Here is a 21,294-nt window from a genome sequence, read left to right on the forward strand (position 1 = left end):
TGGATCAATGATGAGTGGTTCTGGGGTATATGAATCAAGAATTTTGATTAAACCCTAAACTCTGAGGTCCATAGAACACTGTGTATTAACTGTAGAGGAACTAGAATTTACAAAAAAAGGAAAGAAAAAAGAAAGAAAGAAAGAAAGAAAGAAAGAAAGAAAGAAAGGGAAAGAACGAAAGAACGAAAGAACGAACGAAAGAAAGAAAGAAAGAAAGGGAAAGAAAAGAGACCTAGTCATTCTCTCTAAGGGAATAGAGTCCAGGGCAGAAGTTCAAGCCCATTGGGGATCTGGTTCTTGGGTCTTAGTGATTTTTGGGTATGGATTGTATCGGTATAAGTGAATCAGTGAATGCATGAATAAATAAATGTGTCATTGAATGAAGACAAACATGATCACACGTGAGTGTCATGGAACAAGTATCACTGGTGATATGTTTGTTTAACACCATGTTTCAATAGAATACATGGGTAAGACCTGTTGCCCTCTTCAGAACACACGGGAGGTCCAGAAGCGTAAGAGTGCACCCAACTATATGTACATGGGCATGTAAGTCTGGATTGCTGGGAGTTTGCTGGTGGTTGGTTTCATTAAGAAGAAGGAAGGGTCACCTGGGTGGCTCAGTTGGTTAAGCGTCCACCTCTTGGCTTCGGCTCAGGTCATGATCTCATGGTTTGTGAGTTCGAGCCCCGTGTTGGGCTCTGTGCTCACAACGTGGACCCTGCTTGGGATTCTCTCTCTCTCCCTCTCTCTCTCTGCCATGTAAAAGTTATAAGCCTTATTCTTTTTCTTTCTTTTTTTTTATAAGAAAGATTTTCTTTTCTTATTTTAATTTTTTAATTTTTTGTTTTATTTTTTAAGTTTATTTATTTTGAGAGAGAGAGAGCGAGCGAGCAAGCAAGAGGGAGAGTGAGCGTGTGAACACAGTTGGGGAGGGGCAGACAGAGACAGAAAGAGAGAATCCCAAGCAGGCTCAGTGCTGTCAGTGCAGAGCCCCAAAGAAGGGCTGGAACTCATGAACTGTGAGATCATGACCTGAGCTGAGACCAAGAGTCAGACGCTTAACTGACTGAGCCACCCAGGTGCCTCAATTTCCTTTCCTTTCCTTTCCTTTCCTTTCCTTTCCTTTCCTTTCCTTTCCTTTCCTTTCCTTTCCTTTTAACATTTATTTATTTTCAAGAGACAGAGTGCAAGTGGGGGAGGGGCAGAGAGAGAGGGAGATACAGAATTGGAAGCAGGCTCCAGGCTCTGAGCTGTCAGCACAGAGCCTGACGCGGGGCTTGAACCCACCAACAGGGAGATCATGACCTGAGCTGAAGTTGGATGCCTAACCAACTGAGCCATCGAGGTGCCCCTCAACTTTCTTTTTTTAATATTTATTTATTTTATTGGGGAGAGTGGCAGAGGGAGGGAGGGAGGGAGAGAGAGAGAGAGAGAGAGAGAGAGAGAGAGAGAGAGAAAATCCCAAGCAGGCTCCACGTCTAGCTGTGATGTGGGGCTCGATCCCACGACTGTGAGATCATGGCCTGAGCCAACATCAAGAGCTGGGCGCTTAACTGACTGAGTCACCCAGGCTTTATTCTTGAGTTGAGTCTTAGATTCAATGATATTTACTACATTGCTAAAGAATGAAAATAAAATAAGCTGATAAAATAGAAGGGAGTTGAGTCTTTGCACCAGTAATGAGAATGTGATATGATCCAGCTTTGTTATTAATTTGGCAGTGTGAAACTCATGTCCACTTAAAAACATCTCATAGAGACTGTTTAGAATTGGCTTTTAATTTACAGCATGAACGCACCACAGCCAACTGAATAATTCTCTAATGAGGAAGATCTTAGTTGTTGCCTCTGTGGGTAAAGAGCGTAGAGACCAACATAAATGTTACAGTCCCTGGTCTCTGGCAAGTTTGTTCATGAATTTTCCAAGGACTTATTTTACAAAATTTAAAATAGCATATTAATAATAGCATAATAATAAATATATTAAATATATAAAATATACTTATATGTAATAAGTATATATAAATACATATGTAATGAAATATATAAACATAAAACTGGTTATAAAATATGTAAATGTGTATTATTTATATATATAATATGTAAACTATAAAACATTTGTATATATATAAAATTAAAGAACACCAAGCATTGGCCAAGGATATGAATATGTTATGAACTGTTCATGATTAGTCATTTTCAGGGCCACATGATAATATATATCATTTTAGTTTGGCACCAAAGTACATTTAGAAGTATATCCCTTCCTTGCTAAAGCTCGAGGTTATTTACTTGTTGAGGGAGGGGGATGTAGGATGATGGAGAAAATTACACGTTCTAGTTGTGAGGGAAGACGATGGTTCATAGTTGTTTATTTCACCCTCTTTACAATGAGGATACGTAAAGAGACGAGCAGAAACTTCTTATCAATATGATGTTGATGTGAAACAGCTGTCAATCCCTATGTGCAACCCAGAGGTGCACTAATAAAAAGATATCAAGTGTATTAGCTTCGTGGGACAAATGCAAATAGACTTACCTTGGTAAAAACCATTCATCTTATTCTTGGCATTTGTGATTCATGGATATTGACCGTGTTATAATTTATGCATGTAAAAATGATCCAGAAAGGAAGATATGAATGAAGAAGGCAAAAAAATGCCAAGTTTGGATCAATGATGAGTACCCTGGGGTGTCTGGATTAAAGATTTTGATTAAGCTCTGTAACTCTAATGTCATTACGAGAAGAAATGTAGCCATTCCCTCTATGGTGAAAGTGTTTACAAAGCAAGAAGGGAATAGTAGGGATCCTGTTGTTAGGTTTTGTGTTCCTAGGATGTGGGATATTTTTAATTACACATGAAATGATGCCTGGTTAGGAAAGAAATGAAGGAGTGAATGAGGACGAGGAAAGCCACACATTGTTTAATGATGAGACTATGTTTTGAAACATTTCTGAAGTAATGAGGTCTAGGAAAGTAAGTAGACTTCATTCTGTTCAGAGGGAGCAGATAGGAAAGTATGCCCAAGATTGAATGTTGTCATTATGAATTGATGGCAGGTTGCTGATTTATTTTATTAAGGGAAACAGGTTGGCATCGGTAAATAATCGGTAAATAATTGAAGATCTAATTGAAAAAAAAAAGATTATGGACCACTCATGAGAATGGGTCCCATGACAAGATGGTTTGCTCTGAGCATATGATCTCCTGTTAGTGTTATTTAAAGCGTTGTCCAGTGACTTATAATAATGACATATTATATGTTATTATAACCGAATGAATGGATTCATATCTTATTTAAAAGGTGAAAATCATACACCAGTGAGGAAGGACTCTGATTATCCTGTTTTATTCTACTGCATCTATATTTTTAAAAAGCCAGGCTTTTCCCAGTTTGTATAATGTACAGACAGATGCTTCCCATTTTAATTCACTTTTCTTTTTCTTTTTTTTTTTTGTAAGTCAAAGTGCAGTTAACACACAATGTTACATTAGTTTCAGGTGCACAACATAGTGATTTGACATCTGTGGATGTTATACTGTGCTCACCATAGGTGAAGGTACTGTCTGTGCCTTTATATAATGAACAACAGGTGAAATTATTCTATGAGTAATTGAATGAGTGAATGAATGAATGGATGAATAAGTTAAGTAGAGCCAACCATGGACCATTGTTAAAAATATGCCGTGAAACAAGGATTTAAATTTATCCGATCGGTTTAAGAAAGATCCATGGAGAAGGGTAATGTAGATTTTAGCTATGTAAAGTACCCGGATATGTTTGTAAGAGTCACAGTTATCAGTTGTGAGTGGAGCGATGGATTCAGTGGTGTTCATTTTATTGTTGAAAATTAAAATTAGGGGTGCCTGGCTGGCGCATTCGGCAGAACATGCGTCTCTTGATCTCAGGATTGTGAGTTCGAGCCCTCGGTGGGTAGAGAGATGACTTAAAAATAAAATCTTAAACAACTCAAAATGAATGGAGTAAGTAAACAGTAGTAATATTCTTGAGCCAACGAAAAGAAGCAAGTTTTATGTTTGATCGAGAACTCTACGATTAGTATCTTTCACACATACCTAAATGTGTGTTTTTTTCATTATTTCTAAAGCCTGATTTTTCCCTCAGAATGAAGACACCACGGTTGATTTAATCCTATCTAATGGTGAAGACTGTGGCTCTGTGGGGAAGGAGCATTGAATTCTGAGGTGAGTAACAGTCAAAGTCTATGTACTTGGTTAGGGGAACTTGTTCATGGCTGTGCACTGAAGTATTTCAAGTAATAAAAAGCTATGTAGGAGTGCAAAATTAAAGAACGCTGTACATTACCAATGGCAGGACTAGATTATGAACCAGAGATAATGAGGAGTAATTCAATTCTGCGCAACTGATGACTCCTTTAAAAAGGTGGCAGATGTTTCATACGTTTTCAGGGATACTTACACGACTGCGGATTTTAACATTCATCCCTTCACAAGAGTCAGTGAGAGGGAGCACATGGCCTACGCTGAAGACCACTGCAAAAAGAGACGTAATGGATTAGCTCCACGGGAAATGAGCTTATCAGTAGATCTTAGTGATATTTAAGGATCTTATTTTTGAGCTTTAGTGATTTCTGTGCATTGATTCTATTGTTGGAACAGTGAGCATATCAATAAACCTAAAGGATAAAGGACTGAAGGAAAAGAGTGCAAAGCTTAGGACAATGGTGAGTCCTGGGGTGGGGGTTGAGTCTGAGTCCAGAATTGTGTGGGATGTGGGGAGAGGGAGACCCTCCTGCACTGCCGGTGGGAATGCACACTGGTGCAGCCGCTCTGGAGAACAGCACGGAGGGTCCGCGAAAAATTAAAAATAGAACTACCCTACGACCCAGCCATTGCACTACTAGGTACTTACCCAAAGGATACGAAAATACAGATTTGAAGGAGGACAGGCATTCTGATGTTTATAGCAGCTCTATCTATGATAGACAAATTATGGAAGCAGCCCAAGTGCCCATTGACGGATGAATAGATAAAGAAGATGTGGTATAGATCTGCAATGGAATATTACTCAGCCATCAAAATGAATGAAATCTTGCCGTTTGCAAGGACAGGGGGGAGCTAGAGTGTACTATGCTAAGCGAAATGGGTCAGAGAAAAACAAATGCCATAGGGTTTCACTCATGTGTGGAACTTAAGAAACAAAAATGAGCATGGGGGGAAAAAAAGAGTGAGAGTGGCAAAACAATAATTAACTATAGAGAGCAAACTGATGATTACCAGAGGGGAGGCAGGGACGGGTAGGGGAAATAGGTGATGAGGATTAAGGAGGGCACTTGTTGTGATGAGCGCTGGGTATTGTATGGCAGTGTTGAATTCACTATATTGTACACCTGAAACTAATATTACACTGTATGTTAACTATACTGGAATTTAAATAAAAACTTAAGAAATTAAAAAAAAAATAGAAAAAACAAGTAAATGAAATTGTGTTAATCCCTGTCTAGAAATCTGTGGACTATTGCAAAAAAAAAAAATAATAAAATCAAAGAGAGAGAGAGAGGGATAAAATAAACTTGTAGAGAAGTGAATTCATGAATGAATAAGGAAATGTGTAAATGAATGAAGATAAGGAGGGCCATATGTGGACGAGCTATGAAGTTATGTAATAAAGCAGAAATGATTATTAGTGTATATTTGAAACATCAGGTTCTATAGATGAATCAAAGCTCTGAGCCCTTCCATAAGGACAGTATGGACAGATGTACCCAAGAGTTCATGTTGCTGCCTTGATTCTTTGTTTGGTGGTTTTAATTAAGAAGGACAAAAAAAAATGTTTACATAAATAAACAATTGCTTAAATATTGTCTTATTGAGAGAGGGCCAAATGTGAACCCATACTGAGGATATGTCATGTGACCAGGGTTACAATTAATATAACTGTATTCACTAGTTTAATTAAAAAAATTCAAAAGATGATTTAGTAATCATTTATGTCTATCGGCCATGAGCGTGTAGACTGGATACTTAATATTCCTGTTCCGTGCCTTGGTTTTCATTGGTACTGACATCTTGTCATAAGGGAATGAAGGAGTGCATTTCCCTGTAGATTAATTATTCAAAAGAAGGCTGAGCAAGGGCCAATGAGGAATGTGTGTTGTGAACCAAAGATAATGATTACTCCCGTTATACGCAAAAGTTGTCCAGATGAAGAAATAGAACTCTAAGTTCCTTCCATTTTGGACAAAGTACACATAGAAATATTTTTTAAATTCCAGTTAGCTAACATTAACAGTGTAATGTTAGTTTCAGGTGTACATAGAAATTTGCATGAAGAAATTCTTTAGAAAAATGGGAAGATAATTGATTTATTTTATGCCTAATTATATACACGAATAAGTAAATGAATCAGTAGACATAAATCAGAAAAATGTGTGCTTCATTGGTGAGAATATGCCATAAAACAAAGATTTACATTTATCCAATTTTGTACAAGTGAGGTCCATTAAAAGTAATCACTGAGTTGTTAAATTTATGGATAGGGAGTATGTAGACAGATATTTATGATAGATAATGGTTCTTATTCTCATGTTGGTGTTCATTGTACTGCTTAAAAAGAAAAGTTAAACAAGTCAATGAATAAGAGTGCGATTCATCGGCAATGATGACATTCTTTCTGAAATGACCCGTGTTTATGATTGATCTAATACTACAAGTCTAGCCTCCATTTAAAAAAAAATCTAACTATGGACTCTTTCTTTCTCTTGAAAGTCTGCATTTTCACTAAGCGAACACACCACAGATGAAGTAATCATTCTCTAATGCTAAAGATCTTGGCTTTAGCAAGCTGTGGGGGTAAGGACAGAAGAAATTGATGTAAGTAGCAGAGTTTATATTCTTGGGTTGGGAGGGTGGTTTGTGAGTGTTGCTTGGATTTTTCAAAGTAATCAACGAGTATATTAAAAAATAAAGCCAAATGAGCCCAGCACAGACCCGAATTGAGATTTAGGATGAATCAGATGCAGGACTAGTAAAACCCAATTAAAAAGATGCTGGACGTTTCATTCAGTTTTAGGATTGCTTCACATTGTGTTTTATTTTTGCGTTGCAATGCATTTAAGTACTTCTCCATTGATAAAGATTTAAGCTATGAATTCCTTGAGGGAGAAACACACAAGAAGATGGACAAAATTGTTGTCTCTCTAGATGTGGAGAAAGATTAAAGTTCCCATGGTTACTCACTGCATCATCTTTAAATGTAAAAGGGCCAGGCGTGGACCATTGAAGCTGACATGGAGCGAGAATGTTGGTTAATTTATATATGCAAACAGCATACGTATATATTGCAAAGAATACCCTTGTTTATTAGCACTGTGGGAAATGGGTGTAGAGCCGGTTCTTAGTGATATTCAAGGATGTCGTTTTTGGGCTTTTTGATGCATGAGAATAAATTATATTGTTATGAGTGAGTCCATGAATGAAGGAACAAGGAATGTGTAAATAAAGGAAGAACAAGATGTTCGGTGTAGATTAATGATGAGGATTCTGAGATGTATGAATCAAAGATTTTAATTAAACTCTGTACCTTTGAGGTCCACTGAGAAAAAGAAATCTAGCTATTTCTTCCGTGAGAGAGGGGCTTACAGCACAAGTTAGGACGAGTTAAGATCCGGTTCCTGAGCTTTGAGTTCTTAATGTCTGTGAAATGTATCATTATATTATTTCCCCAGACACTGAATTTCGTAATCTAAATCGATCAAGTCTATCTTACATTTGTCCTTAAAGGATAGATATCCTATTCCATGAGAGTCCCTGTTGTTTCAGATTGGTGGTAGCTAGCTGGTTGTTGGTTCTATTTAGAAAAGGAGCAAATCTGGGGCAGCTGGGTGGCTCAGTCGGTTAAGCGTCCGACTTCAGCTCAGGTCATGATCTCGTAGTTCATGAGTTCGGGTCCCGCGTTGGGCTCTGTGCTGACAGCTCGGAGCCTGGAGCTGCTTTAGATTTTGTGTCTCCCTCTTTCTCTGCTCCTCCCCTGTTCATGCTCTGTCTCTGTCTCAAAAATAAATAAATATTAAAAAAATTAAAAAAAAAAAAAAAGAAAAGGAGCAAATGCTCGACATTACCAACAATTGCTTACATAAGTGCCTAATGGAAAGAAAGCCAAGCAAGGACTAATACTGAGAATATAGTATTATTTAAAAAAATAAAGAAGACTCTAACAGGTTATATCTGTGGACAGTGACGTAGGGACAGATACTAGTATTAGTCAATGTTCTTATCCAGCGTCTTCGCTTGCATTCACTTTGAATGCATCGTTAAAAGTCGATGAACAAATGAGTTCATATATTGGTCAGTTATTTACTTATTTTTTATTTTTTTATGAAAAAAAATTTTTTTTAATGTTTATTTATTTTTGAGAGAGACAGAATGCGAGTGGGTTGGGACAGAGAGAAGAGGGAGACAGAATCTGAAACAGGCTCCAGGCTCTGGGCTGTCAGCACACAGCCTGATGCAGGGCTCGAACTCACGAGCTGCGAGATCATGACCTGAGCTGAAGTCAGACGCTCAACCGACTGAGCCACCCAGGCGCCCTGGTTTGGTCAGTTATTTAAAAGAAGGCAGAGGAGTAGGTGTCATGAAACAATATAATGACTAAACCATTTTAGATGAAGAGGAAGAAATCTAGACTTAATCCCACTTTGGACAAGTGGATATCAGCAATGGCATGACATGGTATTTCAGTTCTGGAGTACTGGTGGGTTTTACTCTTTTTCTTTTAAAAAAATGAGTAGATGATCAAATTATGCTTTGAGTAATTAACTAAGAGAACAACATGAGTGAATCAGTGAATGTATAAAGTAGGGTAAATCTTAGACCAATGCTTCATGGGATACTCTTAGCCATGTGTGAATACGGAACCTTAAAAAAGAATAATGAGGCTACGAACCATGTGGTTAGGGAGTATACAGATGGACAGTAAATAAGTCAGTAAATAAAAAATAGTGTCCTTTTTGAGTCAATAATGAGAATGTGATAGCAACTAAAGTTTATGATTAATCGAGTACCTCATGACTCCAGCCCATTAAAAAAAGGTGTCTATGCTGGTTCGTTCTTTACAAAAAGTGTATTTTAATATCTACAGAACAAAATGCTATAGCTGATTGAATTATTCGACAGTAATGAGAATTTTAGTTTTTACCTTTGTGGGTAAGGAGCCTAGAGACTGTAGTAGGTTATAGTCAAAATTCACGTCCTTGCCTTTGTTATTATTAGTGACTTAATGAGGGAATCAATAAACAAAGGTATTAATGAATGGAGGAAATGTTGCCAAGTTTGGACCAATGATGAGTATCCTGGGGTGTCTGAATCAATGATTTTGATTAAACCCTGTAACTCTGAGGTCAGAGACCTAGTTAATGCCTATATGGTAAATCAGCTTACAGTAGAGGTTAGTAATATTCGGGATTTTGCTCTTAGGTTATGAAGGTTCATAGGTCTGGATTGTGTTGGTAGAAGTGAATTGATAAATGAATAAATAAATTTATAAATAAAGACAAGGAGAGCCACATGTGGCTTAATTATGAGAATGTATAATATTATTATTAATATTTTCTGAAGCACTCAGCTCCAACATAAATTGATTAAATCTGATACCTATGTGGGTCAGGAACATGGAGAGATAAGTACCGGCAAGCAGCGTTATGTTGTTCTGCGTTGTCTTCAAGGTGCTGTTTGCGAGAAAATAGGATCCGGTTGGTTGTATCTGGGAGTAATGAGCATATGAACAGCTGTTAATTCCATACAAGTTTCTAATCCAGTTTGCATGTTCGTAGCTATTGATGATATTGTGAGTGAATGTATATTGCATTCATGTCCCAACCAGTTATTTTGAAGAGGGTGCAGCAGGATTTTCTCAGCCCTTCATGACTGATGTTTTGGGCTGGATAATTCATTGTTGGGAAGGCGGTCCCGTATGTAGTAGAATGTTGAATAACCTCATGGGCTGTGCTAGACGTCAGTATTAACCCCTCCCTCCCAGTTGTGGCAATCAAAAATGTCTCCGGACATTGACAAATGTCCTCTGGTAGCAGATTTTTTCTTTTTGTTTCAGTTGTGTGTGTGTGTGTGTGTGTGTGTTCGTGTGTGCGCGTGCACACACACACACACACGCACACGCACACGTGTTGGCCTCCTTTTTTAAAAGACTATTTTTTTTTCAATATATGAAATCTATTGTCAGATTGGTTTCCATACAACACCCAGTGCTCATCCCAACAGGTGCCCTCCTCAATACCCATCACCCACCCTCCCTTTCCTCCCACCCCCCGTCAACCCTCAGTTTGTTCTCAGTTCTTAAGAGTCTCTTATGCTTTGGCTCTCTCCCACTCTAACCTCTTTTTTTTCTTCCCTCCCCCATGGGTTTCTGTTAAGTTTCTCAGGATCCACCTAAGAGTGAAACCATATGGTATCTGTCTTTTCACTGAACATCACACTCTCCAGTTCCATCCACGTGGCTCCAAAGGGCCATATTTCATTCTTTCTCATTGCCATGTAGTACTCCATTGTGTATATAAACCACAATTTCTTTATCCAATCATCAGTTGATGGACATTTAGGCTCTTTCCATAATTTGGCTATTGTTGAGAGTGCTGCTATAAACATTGGGGTACAAGTGCCCCTATGCATCAGTACTCCTGTATCCCTTGGGTAAATTCCTAGCAGTGCTACTGCTGGGTTTAAAAGACTATTTTTTAGAGCAGTTTTAGGTTCATGACAAAATTGGATGGAGCATACAGAGATTTCCCATAATCCCCAAACCCCCGCACGTGCATAACCTTCCCACTATCAACTGACATCCCCAACCATGGTGGTACATTTGTTACAATTGATGAACCTACACTGATGCATCATTATCACCCAAAGTCCATAGTTTGACTAGAATTCACTCTTGGTTGTAACTTCAGTGGCTTTGGACAAATGTGCAATGACATGAATCCAACATGAAGGTATCACACAGACCATTTCACTAAAAATCTCCTGGGCTCTGCCTGTTCACCCCTCTGTCCTCTCTAACCCCTGGCAACCTCTGATCTTTCTACTGTCTCCATAGTTTTGCCTTTTCCAGAATGTCGTGTGATTAGAATCACTACTATGTAGCCTTTTCATATTGTCTTCCCTCACTTTAGAATATACCCTTGAGATTCCTCCGTGTCTTTTCATTTCTCATTTCTTTTTAGCACTGGATAATCTTCTGTCAGAAGATTATAGCAGTTTATTTTTCCATTCACCTACGGGAGGCCATTTTGGGTGGTTCCAAATTTGGGCAATTATGAATAAGGCTGCTGTAAACATTCACGTGCAGGTTTTTGTGCAGATATTAGTTTTCAGCCCCTTTGGGTAGATACCAAGGAGTGTGATTGCTGGATCACGTGGTAAGAACATGTCTAGTTTTGAAAGAAACTGCCAAACACCTATTGTAATAGGTAGGTAGTGGAATCTCATTGTTGTTTTAATTTGCATTTCCCTGATGACATAGGATGTGGCGAATCTTTTCATATGTGTCTTCTTTAGTGAGGTGTTTGTTACATTCTTTGACTCATTTTTTTTCTTTTTTTTTGATGGCTTAATTAACATATATTGTGAAATGATTATAGTAGGTTTAGCTAACAATCGTCTTCTCATAGAAATACTATTAAAAAAAGGAAAGGAAAAGAAATTTGTTCTTAGGAAGAGAATTCTTAGCATTTAGTCTTAACAACTTCCCTACATATTACACAACAGCATTAGGTATAGTCCTTGAATTGTACACTGTATCCCTAATAGTTATAACTGGAATCTTGTATCTTTTTGTTTTCTTCTTTTAAGTTTTTGTTTTTTCTTTTTTTAAAATTTACATCCAAATTAGTTAGCATACAGTGAAACAGTGATTTCAGGAGTAGATTCCTTAATGCCCCTTAGCCATTTAGCCCATCCCTCCTCCCACAACTCCTCCTGTAACCCTAAGTTTGTTCTCCATATTTATGAGTCTCTTCTGTTTTGGCCCCCTCCCAGTTTTTATATTATTTTTGTTTCCCTTCCCTTATGTTCATCGGTTTTGTCTCTTAAAGTCCTCATATGAGTGAAGTTATATGAGTTTTGTCTTTCTCTGACTAATTTCACTTGGCATAATACCCTCCAGTTCCATCCACATAGTTGCAAATGGCCAGATTTCATTCTTTTTGATTGCCGAGTAATACTCCATGGTGCGTGTATATACATATATATATATATATATGTATATACACACACACACACCACATCTTCTTTTTTTTATTTTTTAAAAAAAATTTTTTTTTCAACGTTTATTTATTTTTGGGACAGAGAGAGACAGAGCATGAGCGGGCGAGGGGCAGAGAGAGAGGGAGACACAGAATCGGAAACAGGCTCCAGGCTCTGAGCCATCAGCCCAGAGCCCGACGCGGGGCTCGAACTCACGGACCGCGAGATCGTGACCTGGCTGAAGTCGGACGCTTAACCGACTGCGCCACCCAGGCGCCCCTACCACATCTTCTTTATCCATTCATCCATAGGTGGACATTTGGACTCTTTCCAGACTTTGGCTATTGTCGATAGGGCTGCTATAAACATGGGGGTGCATGTGCCCCTTTGAAACAGCACACCTGTATCCCTTGGATAAATGCCTAGTAGTGCAATTGCTGGGTCATAGGGTAGTTTTATTTTTATTTTTTTGAGGAATCTCCATACTGTTTTCCAGAGTGGCTGCACCAGGTTGCAGTCCCATTCTTTGACTCATTTTTAAATCAGGTTGTTTCTTTTTTTTTTTTTTTAATTTTTTTAACATTTATTCATTTTTTTGAGAGATGGAGAGAGAGCAAGTTGGGTAGGGGCAGAGAGGGAGAGACACACACACAGAATCCGAAGTAGGCTCCAGGCTCTGAGCTGTCAGCACAGAGCCCGACGCGGGGCTCGAATTCACAGACCGCGAGATCATGACCTGAGCCGAAGTTGGCTGCTTAACCGACTGAGCCTCTCTTTTCTGAGGCGCCCCTCTTTTTTTTTAAGGGTTCTTTGTGTGTTTTGGATAAAAGTCATTTATCAGGTATATCTTTTATAAATATTTTTTTCTGTCTGCGGTTTGTATTTTGTTATCTTGACCGTTTATTTGCAGAACAGAAACTCTTAATTTTAACGAAGTCATGCTCATCAATTATTTCTTTCCTGTATTGTGTCTTTGGTGAAAAGTCATCACCAAACCTGAGGTCATCTAGATTTTCTCCTGTTAACTTTTAGGAGTTTTATTGTTTTAGATTGGGATTGTTTTGAATCTATAAATTGCATTGGAAAGAACTGACATCTCAATAATACTGAATCTTCCTATCCATGAACATGGAATACCTGTCCATTTGTTTAGTTACTCTTTGATTACTTTCATCAGAGTTTTGCTGTTTTCCTTCATATGTTTTGTTGGGTTTATAACTGCATATTTAATTTTATTGGTACTATTGTAAATAGTATTGTATTTTTTAATTTAATTTTTATTTATTTTTTATTTTATTAAATTTATTTTATTTTATTTTATTTTATTTTATTAACTTTTATTTATTTATTTTTATTTTGTATTGTCAAATTGGTTTCCATACAACACCCAGTGCTCATCCCAACAGGTGCCCTCCTCAGTGCCCATCACCCACTTTCCCCCTGTGCATCGTATTGTATTTTTAATTTCAAATCCCGCTTGTTCTTTGCTGGTATCTAAGAAAATGATAGACTTATATATATATGTTTTCTACATTGATGAGCATGTAATCTGTCAACAAACACAGTTTCATTTCTTCCTTCACTAATAATATACTTTTTATTTATTTCTCTTACTCTTATTCTTATAGAGTATATCTCTTATTTCTTTATTCTTGTTCTTGTACTGCAAGTTACAACTTCCAGTACAATGTTGTAAAGTAGTGTTGAGAGGGAACACCTTTGCTTTACATCTCAGTGGGAAGCCTTCGAATTTCTTACCATTAAGTATGTTAGCTGTAGGTTATTTGTAGTTATTGTTTGTCAAGTTGAGGAAATTACTTTCTATTCCTAGTTTGCTGAGAGGTTTCTTTTAAATCATGAATGCGTGTCATAGTTTGTCAAATGTGCTTTTTCTCATCTATTGATGTGATGAGATGAAAAACACATCTTTTGAGGGAAAAAAAATCTTTTGTTTTTCTGAGTTGCCGCTTGGCATTTTACAGTATGATAATCCTGCTCACACTCAGAGTTTGAGCATTTGCGGGGAGGGAGAGGCAGAGAGAGAGAGAGAGAGAGAGAGAGACAGAGAGAGACAGAGAGAATCTGAAGTAGGCTCTGGATGGTCAGCGCAGAGCCCGATGCGGGGCTTGAACTCATGAACCGTGAGATCATGACCTGAGTTGAAATCAAGAGTTAAGACGCTTAACTGACTGAGTCACCCAGGAGCCTCAGAGTTTGGTTTAGATAAGAACTTGACTTTAGGATGTTTGCCCTAAGTTCCTGCTTTACTTTTCCCAGACACCATTAGAGTGTCTGGGAAAAACCACTTAGAGTTAAGCCCACAAAAAGTTAGTGATTTCTGCCCCAAACATCTTTTAAGTAGTAGGTGCTTGTCACCATGTTCTCTGTCTTGTGCTTGCTGGTCACCTGGGAAGAAGGACTGCCCTTCTCCCTGCTCAGTTGTGTCCCCTCTCCTTCTCTTACACTCACTTTTGTTTTCTTTCTCTCTCTCTCTTTCCTTCCTTCCTTCCTTCCTTCCTTCCTTCCTTCCTTCCTTCCTCTTCCTTCCTTCCGTTTTCTTTCTTTCTTTCTTTCTTTCTTTCTTTCTTTCTTTCTTTCTCTTTCCTTTTGGTGTGGCTAGAGGCTTATTAATTTTATTGGTCTCTTCAAAGAACAATTTTTTTGATTCATTGATTTTCTCTGTTAATTTCTTATTTCCTATTCCTATTTCTGCTCTAATTATTGTTGTTTCTTTTCTTCTTTGTATTCGATTTGTCGAACTTAGATTGCTGATTTTAAATCTTTCTTATTTTCTTTAAGTAAAAATTGTAGGGGTGTCTGGGGAGCTCAGTAGGTTGAGCATCTGACTCTGGATTTCGGTTCAGGTCATGATCCCAGGGTTGTGGGATCGAGCTCTACATTGGGCTCCGTGCTGAGCATGGAGACTGCTTAAGATTCTCTCTCTCTCTCTCTCTCTCTCTCTCTCTCTCTCCCTCTCTCTCTGTGTCTCTTTCTCTTCCCTCCCTTTGCCCCTCTCTTCCACTTGCATGCTCTCTCTCACTAAAATAAAAAAGAAATAATGTATATTTGAGTTGGACAATATGATGTTTTGATATTGATATACATGTACCTAGTGAAATAGTTACTACCGTCAAGCTAACACATGCATCTCCTCACAGTTATTCTTTTTTTTTACTTTTTTATTTTCGTGATAAAAGCACCTGAAATCTACTCTCTCAGCAGATTTTCCAGTACACCATACGATGTTATCAGCTATAGTCATGATGCAGTACATTAAATCTCTAGAACTTTTTCGTCTTTCGTAATAGCAACTTTGTACCCTTGACCAGCATCTCCCTTTCCTCCCCCTCCCCACTCCTGGTAACTGCCAGTCTGCTTTCGGCTTCTGTGAATTCAACTTTTTTAGATTCCTCATATAAGTGAAATCACGCAACAGTTTTCTTTCTTTTCCTGGCTTATTTCACCTAGCATAACGCCTTTGAGGTGCTCATTTTTGTTGCAAATGACAAGATCTCCCTTTCAAAGGCTGAATAATATTCCATTGTACTTATATTCCATAGTTTCTTTATCCATTCATCCATCAACACACACTTAGGTCTTCATTTGTGACATATGCATTCAATGTTATAAATTTCCCTCCAAGCACTGCTCTGGCTGTCATTTTCATTTGTTTGTTTTTTAGGAAACAGGAAAGATTAACATAAGTGGATAATGGATTAAGTATATATCTCATTGAATAAGAAGCAGTTATGGACACATGTCGACAATGTGTCATATGAGAAGCATTAGGATTGATCTGATCGTGTTCACTAAATTTTATTAAAACTCAAAATGATCTTGTCAATTATTTTTGTGACTACCAAGCAGATAGATGGATGTTAGTATCACTCAGGATTTGTTTCTAAGTCTTTGCATTCACAAATTTTGATGTGTCGTTATAACTGCATAAGTGAATAAAATCCTATCTTAATTATTTAAAATAAGAGACAGCACAGATCAATGAGGAGCATGTTTTATGAGACAATAACAATGATTGATTTGGGTTTTCGCTACTGATGTTTGTAGAAAGAAAAAAAATTCCTGTTCTACTCCCATCTTTGGTAAGGGACATGTATATCATTGCATTGAATAGTATTTCTGTTCTGGATTATTTCTGTTCTGGTTTACCATTTTGACTTTCTTTATATAATGAGTGTATGGTTAAATCATCCCATAAGTAAGTAAATAAATGATTAAGTGAATAAATAAGTGAGCATATAAAATGGGATCAGGCATGAGTCATCCCACAGAATGTAAAATAAAGATTTAAAATTTTTTTTTTCAACGTTTATTTATTTTTGGGACAGAGAGAGATAGAGCATGAACGGGGGAGGGGCAGAGGGAGAGGGACACACAGAATCGGAAACAGTCTCCAGGCTCCAAGCCATCAGCCCAGAGCCTGATGCGGGGCTCGAACTCCCGGACCGAGAGATTGTGACCTGGCTGAAGTCGGACCTTAACCGACTGCGCCACCCAGGCGCCCCTAAAATAAAGATTTAAACGTAACCAGTTCTGCAAAGGCAACATCCATTAAAGTTATCTTGTATTCTCTTAAAACTATTACGATATAAAGATACTTTCGATATGCTTATTCCTGTGTCGTGTAGTTGACAGTGGCTAATACCTTATTTAAAAGTGAAAGTAAAATGCTAGACTAATGAAGAAGTGCCCAAGTTTATTCTAGTTCCACCTAATTCACATGCATTAAAAATCTAGATTAATTGTACTTTTTCCTTCACAGAATGACCATGAGACAGCAGATGTATTCATTTTCTTTTTTTTTTTTTTTAATTTTTTTTCAACGTTTATTTATTTTTTTTGGGACAGAGAGAGACAGAGCATGAACGGGGGAGGGGCAGAGAGAGAGGGAGACACAGAATCGGAAACAGGCTCCAGGCTCCGAGCCATCAGCCCAGAGCCCGACGCGGGGCTCGAACTCACGGACCGCGAGATCGTGACCTGGCTGAAGTCGGACGCTTAACCGACTGCGCCACCCAGGCGCCCCTGTATTCATTTTCTAAGAAACAAAATATTGGCAGTTAGCTCTGTATGTAGAGCTAGACAGATGTAGAGACAAGTGTAAGTAACACTCACTGTTCCCATCCTTGGTTGGGATGCTTTGGTTGATGAGTGTTTAGTGGTATAGCAAAAGAATCAATGTCTATAAAAGTAATAAAAATCTCCAAATATGGGCCGGTGATGGGAATATGTCATGAATCAAAAACTATGTTTAATCTAATTTGGCACCAATGAAGTGATTAAAAAAACCGTCATTTCATTCATTTTCAGAAGTATTTGGTATTGCAGTTTATTTCCCTCCCCGGAGGACTTAACCATTTCCGTATTGGGATAGTCCCGGCTGATAACTGTTTTGTGTTGCAACCTGTAAGCAAGTAGAATGCTTTGTTTTGAGATGTGAATAAAGATGGTGTGGTGTCATCACTTTTCACTGAGCCATCTTCATGGGGAAATTAGGGGCATTCGCTTTCAAGTGTCCCCTCTCTGAAAGACAGCTTTCATACTGTTCTTCCTTTCTGATCTTCTACTCTAATAAACATCTGTCTGCTGCTCAATTAAATAGAAGAAAGCCACAGAAGGACCAGTGGTGAATGTGGATTTGGTATGAAGCATGGATATTAATTGACGACACATATTCTCTGAGGTCCATTGTAAAAGGAGATTTAGTCTATTCGCTTTATGGGGAAAGAGCCATTAATGCGAAGATCTTATCCTGGAACTTTATGATAGTGTTGTATTCATGGATCAATCAATCAACCAATCAATGAAGATATAAAGGAAGAAAAACGTGCCTGGACCAATGATGAGTACCATGGGGTATCTGAAACAGGAGTTTTGATTAAACCCATATGCAACTCTGAGGTCCATTACAAAGAGACACGTAGTTATTTCCCCTCTGCGGGAAAGGAGCACATGTTACCTTTTGTGGTTCTTGGAGATGGATTGTATTTTATTATTATTATTTAAAAAAATTTTTAACATTTATTTACTTTTGAGAGAGAGAGAGAGAGAGAGAGAGAGAGAGAGAGAGAAACAGAGTGCAAGTGGGGAGGGGCAGAGAGAGAGGGAGACACAGAGTCCTAAGCAGCCTCCAGGCTCCGAGCTGTCAGCACAGAGCCCGACGCAGGGCTCAAACCCACAAACCGTGAGATCATGACGTGAGCTGAAGTTGGATGCTTAACCGACAGAGCCACCCGGGCGCCCTGGATTGTATTTTTTTTTTTTATAGAATCGATTCACAAATAAATAAAATGTATCAATGAATGAAAAAAAGAGGACAATTTATACGCTTATTAAGGGAAGTAATGCAACATGGAGTAGTAATATGAAAATCTGAAACTCCGACTTCCAAGAAATGGTCATGAAAGGAGTATATGGTTACTTGCACATAATACTCAACAATGTTTGCTGGTTGCTCAAGGGTTGCGGAGGGATTCTTTTATTAAGGAAATGGCAACACACTGACTCTATAATAACCACACAATTGAGAGCCAAGCAGAGGCCAGCGATGAGAATGATTTATATGGCAACACTCATCATTACTCTTTTTTAAACTGATTTTCATTAAAACAATAAAAAAGAAGCAAGTATGTTATTGACAGTGGTGACTGTGACCTAAAGTTGGCTCAGTCTTCTTGTCCAGTGGATGTGATCACAGATACCCGTGATTTTGTGTAACAGCAAGAAGGTGTAATTTTATGTCTCGATCTATTTTTTAAAAGTCAGCAGACTATGGACCAATCAGGAACGCGTGTTTTAATACGAGGATACCGATTCATCTTAGTTTGCCAATGACAAATATTCTAGGAACAATTTTAGGCTCTTCCATTTTTTGCAAGGTGCATCTGGACCTTTCCAAGTTGTGGTAATTTGGTTCCGGGCTGGTGTTTGACCATTCTGAGTTTCCGTTAGAAAAATGGTATTGTTATTCCCTGAATAATAAAATAAACCAGTGAGTGAGTGAATCCATGAATCTCCATAAGTGCATGTAGTGGAGGACTGGGAGATTGTGCCAGGAAACAAATATGTTAAATTCTACACAGCCAAGTCCAATAAAGAGATGATCGCGGCTTTCCCTATGTAGGTAGCAAGAAAAGTCAGATGTCTCTGATTGTTAATAGTTTTTATTTCGTGTTGAGCGATGAATTCAATAGTATTCCTGTCAACTAGTAGAAGCTTAACTCAGTAAGAGTACCACCCTTGAGAAATTGGTAAGAATGTGATATGAAGTAGGGCTTCTGATTAACGGTTCCTCTTGGCACATTTCAATTTAAAAAAAAGCGCACTCTGTCTTCATTGTTTTTACAAGTTGGCTTCCCTCCCCCCTTTTTCCTTTGTTCATAGAATGAACACACAGCTGATTTAATCGTTCTATGATCGTGAAGACATGGCTGTGAATTCTGGGACTGAGAAACATAAAGACCGAGGTAAGTAAATATCAGTGTTTGCGTTTAAGGCTTAGATGGGGTTTATTTATGGGAGCCCACTAAATTATTTCAATAAAATAAAGGGTTAAACAGTGTAGGCAATTCAGGCATGCCAGTCATGAGCCCCAAGTCTAGAATGTGTCACAAACTAAAATTTATGATTACTTTGATTCATCCCAACTAAGAGCCGTTGTTGAAGTGATGGGGGGCATCTCACATATTCTCAAAGCAGTCTGCCTTCTCAACTCATGCTCTTGTCCCATTTGCCTAAAACATACCTTCTCTGGGGAAGATCTTAGCTGTTAACTCTCTGAGGCTGGAGCACCCCGAAAGATGGCAGATGTCAGTTTTGTCAGTTGTGGGTTAAGATGACAGGTCTGTGGGTGTTGATGACACTAACTTTACTGTATGGGCAAGTCAAGGGAGAAAGGAGAAGGTGGTCACCAGTCCCTAAGTAAGGGACTGATATGAAGGGAGCGTCTCGATTGACTCCTGTGTGCAAAACAGAGGTTCACTATGAAAAGCGAGTGACCGTTCGCTTTCCATGAATGGGGGCGGTGAGCAGATCTCGGTTGTATGTAAGGCTTTTGTTCTCAGTTTTGTGTCATTAAAGGGTATTGAGTGTGTAATTCGGATTCATGAATCTATGAATGAATCCTTGCAAGAAGGCATAAATGAACGAAGAACTCGAAAGCTGTGCCCAGATCAATGATGAGTATCGGTGGAGTTACCTGAATCAACACCTTTGATGAAGTCCTCTGTGTAGCTTTGAGGTCCGTTACAGGAAAAGAACCAGTCAATCTTCTCTGTAGAAATTAGCTAATAGTGGAAGTTAGGAAAATTCAATAAGCTTGCCCCAGGCTTTTGTGGTTCGTGGATACGGATTATGTGATTTCAAGTGAATCAATGCATGAGTAAAGAAAGAAATGAATCCATGAGACGCTAAAAGCCTCCTCATGGAACAATTAACAGAGTGCAGCAAACGCTGTTAATATCGATACAATTCTGAAGGAAAACGGCAAGGCTCACTCGGTAATCCTCTTTTATATGGAACATACTAGTATCTGCAGTTAAGACCCAGTGTCTTGAGTGTCTGTAGTTTGCTGGGGAGTTTTTAAGCTAAGAGAAGGGGAAGTGTTTGCATCAGTCAGTAATCTATGAGATAACCGTCTCTTTAATAGGCGTTGATACAGGTGGAGATTTGTAATCGTTATAGCTCTTAATCTTGGGCTAGGTGTTGGACTCGATCGTGTTTATTGTATTATTTATAAGTAAGAATTCCATACGGGTTTAATAAAGAATAGGATGCTGGGGCCAAAGTTTATTGCTATCTAGCTCTGCCTGATGAACAGCCATTAAAAATTTTTTTGAATGTAGCCTTAGTCTGCTTTTTCTTACCCAGAGTGAACAATGGCATAGCTGACTCAGTCATTTAGTAAGGAGTTATTGTAGTGAACCAGGAGCATGAAGAATAATTTAAGTAAGTCCCTTAGTTTACATTCTTTGTTTGGATGGGTTGTTCCCGGATGTCACCTGAAGAGTTTCGAAGCAAATAATTGTGCACCACAC

The 21,294-nt window shown here is 38.3% G+C and overlaps 5 non-coding genes across 5 annotated transcripts; all 5 read left to right on the forward strand.

Moving 5' to 3' along the window:
* Positions 1-72, forward strand: LOC115517490. Its single transcript, XR_003969936.1, has one exon. It is a non-coding gene; the product is annotated as a small nucleolar RNA SNORD113/SNORD114 family (small nucleolar RNA).
* Positions 73-2,670: 2,598 nt separating this feature from the next.
* LOC115517497 lies at positions 2,671-2,742 on the forward strand. The gene has a single exon (XR_003969943.1). It is a non-coding gene; the product is annotated as a small nucleolar RNA SNORD113/SNORD114 family (small nucleolar RNA).
* Positions 2,743-7,509: 4,767 nt separating this feature from the next.
* Positions 7,510-7,581, forward strand: LOC115517500. Its single transcript, XR_003969945.1, has one exon. It is a non-coding gene; the product is annotated as a small nucleolar RNA SNORD113/SNORD114 family (small nucleolar RNA).
* Positions 7,582-9,317: 1,736 nt separating this feature from the next.
* Positions 9,318-9,389, forward strand: LOC115517485. Its single transcript, XR_003969931.1, has one exon. It is a non-coding gene; the product is annotated as a small nucleolar RNA SNORD113/SNORD114 family (small nucleolar RNA).
* Positions 9,390-18,091: 8,702 nt separating this feature from the next.
* LOC115517486 lies at positions 18,092-18,166 on the forward strand. Its single transcript, XR_003969932.1, has one exon. It is a non-coding gene; the product is annotated as a small nucleolar RNA SNORD113/SNORD114 family (small nucleolar RNA).
* Positions 18,167-21,294: the final 3,128 nt, after the last annotated feature.

Source organism: Lynx canadensis, chromosome B3 (assembly GCF_007474595.2).
Source record: "Lynx canadensis isolate LIC74 chromosome B3, mLynCan4.pri.v2, whole genome shotgun sequence".
NCBI classification, from domain to species: domain Eukaryota; kingdom Metazoa; phylum Chordata; class Mammalia; order Carnivora; family Felidae; genus Lynx; species Lynx canadensis.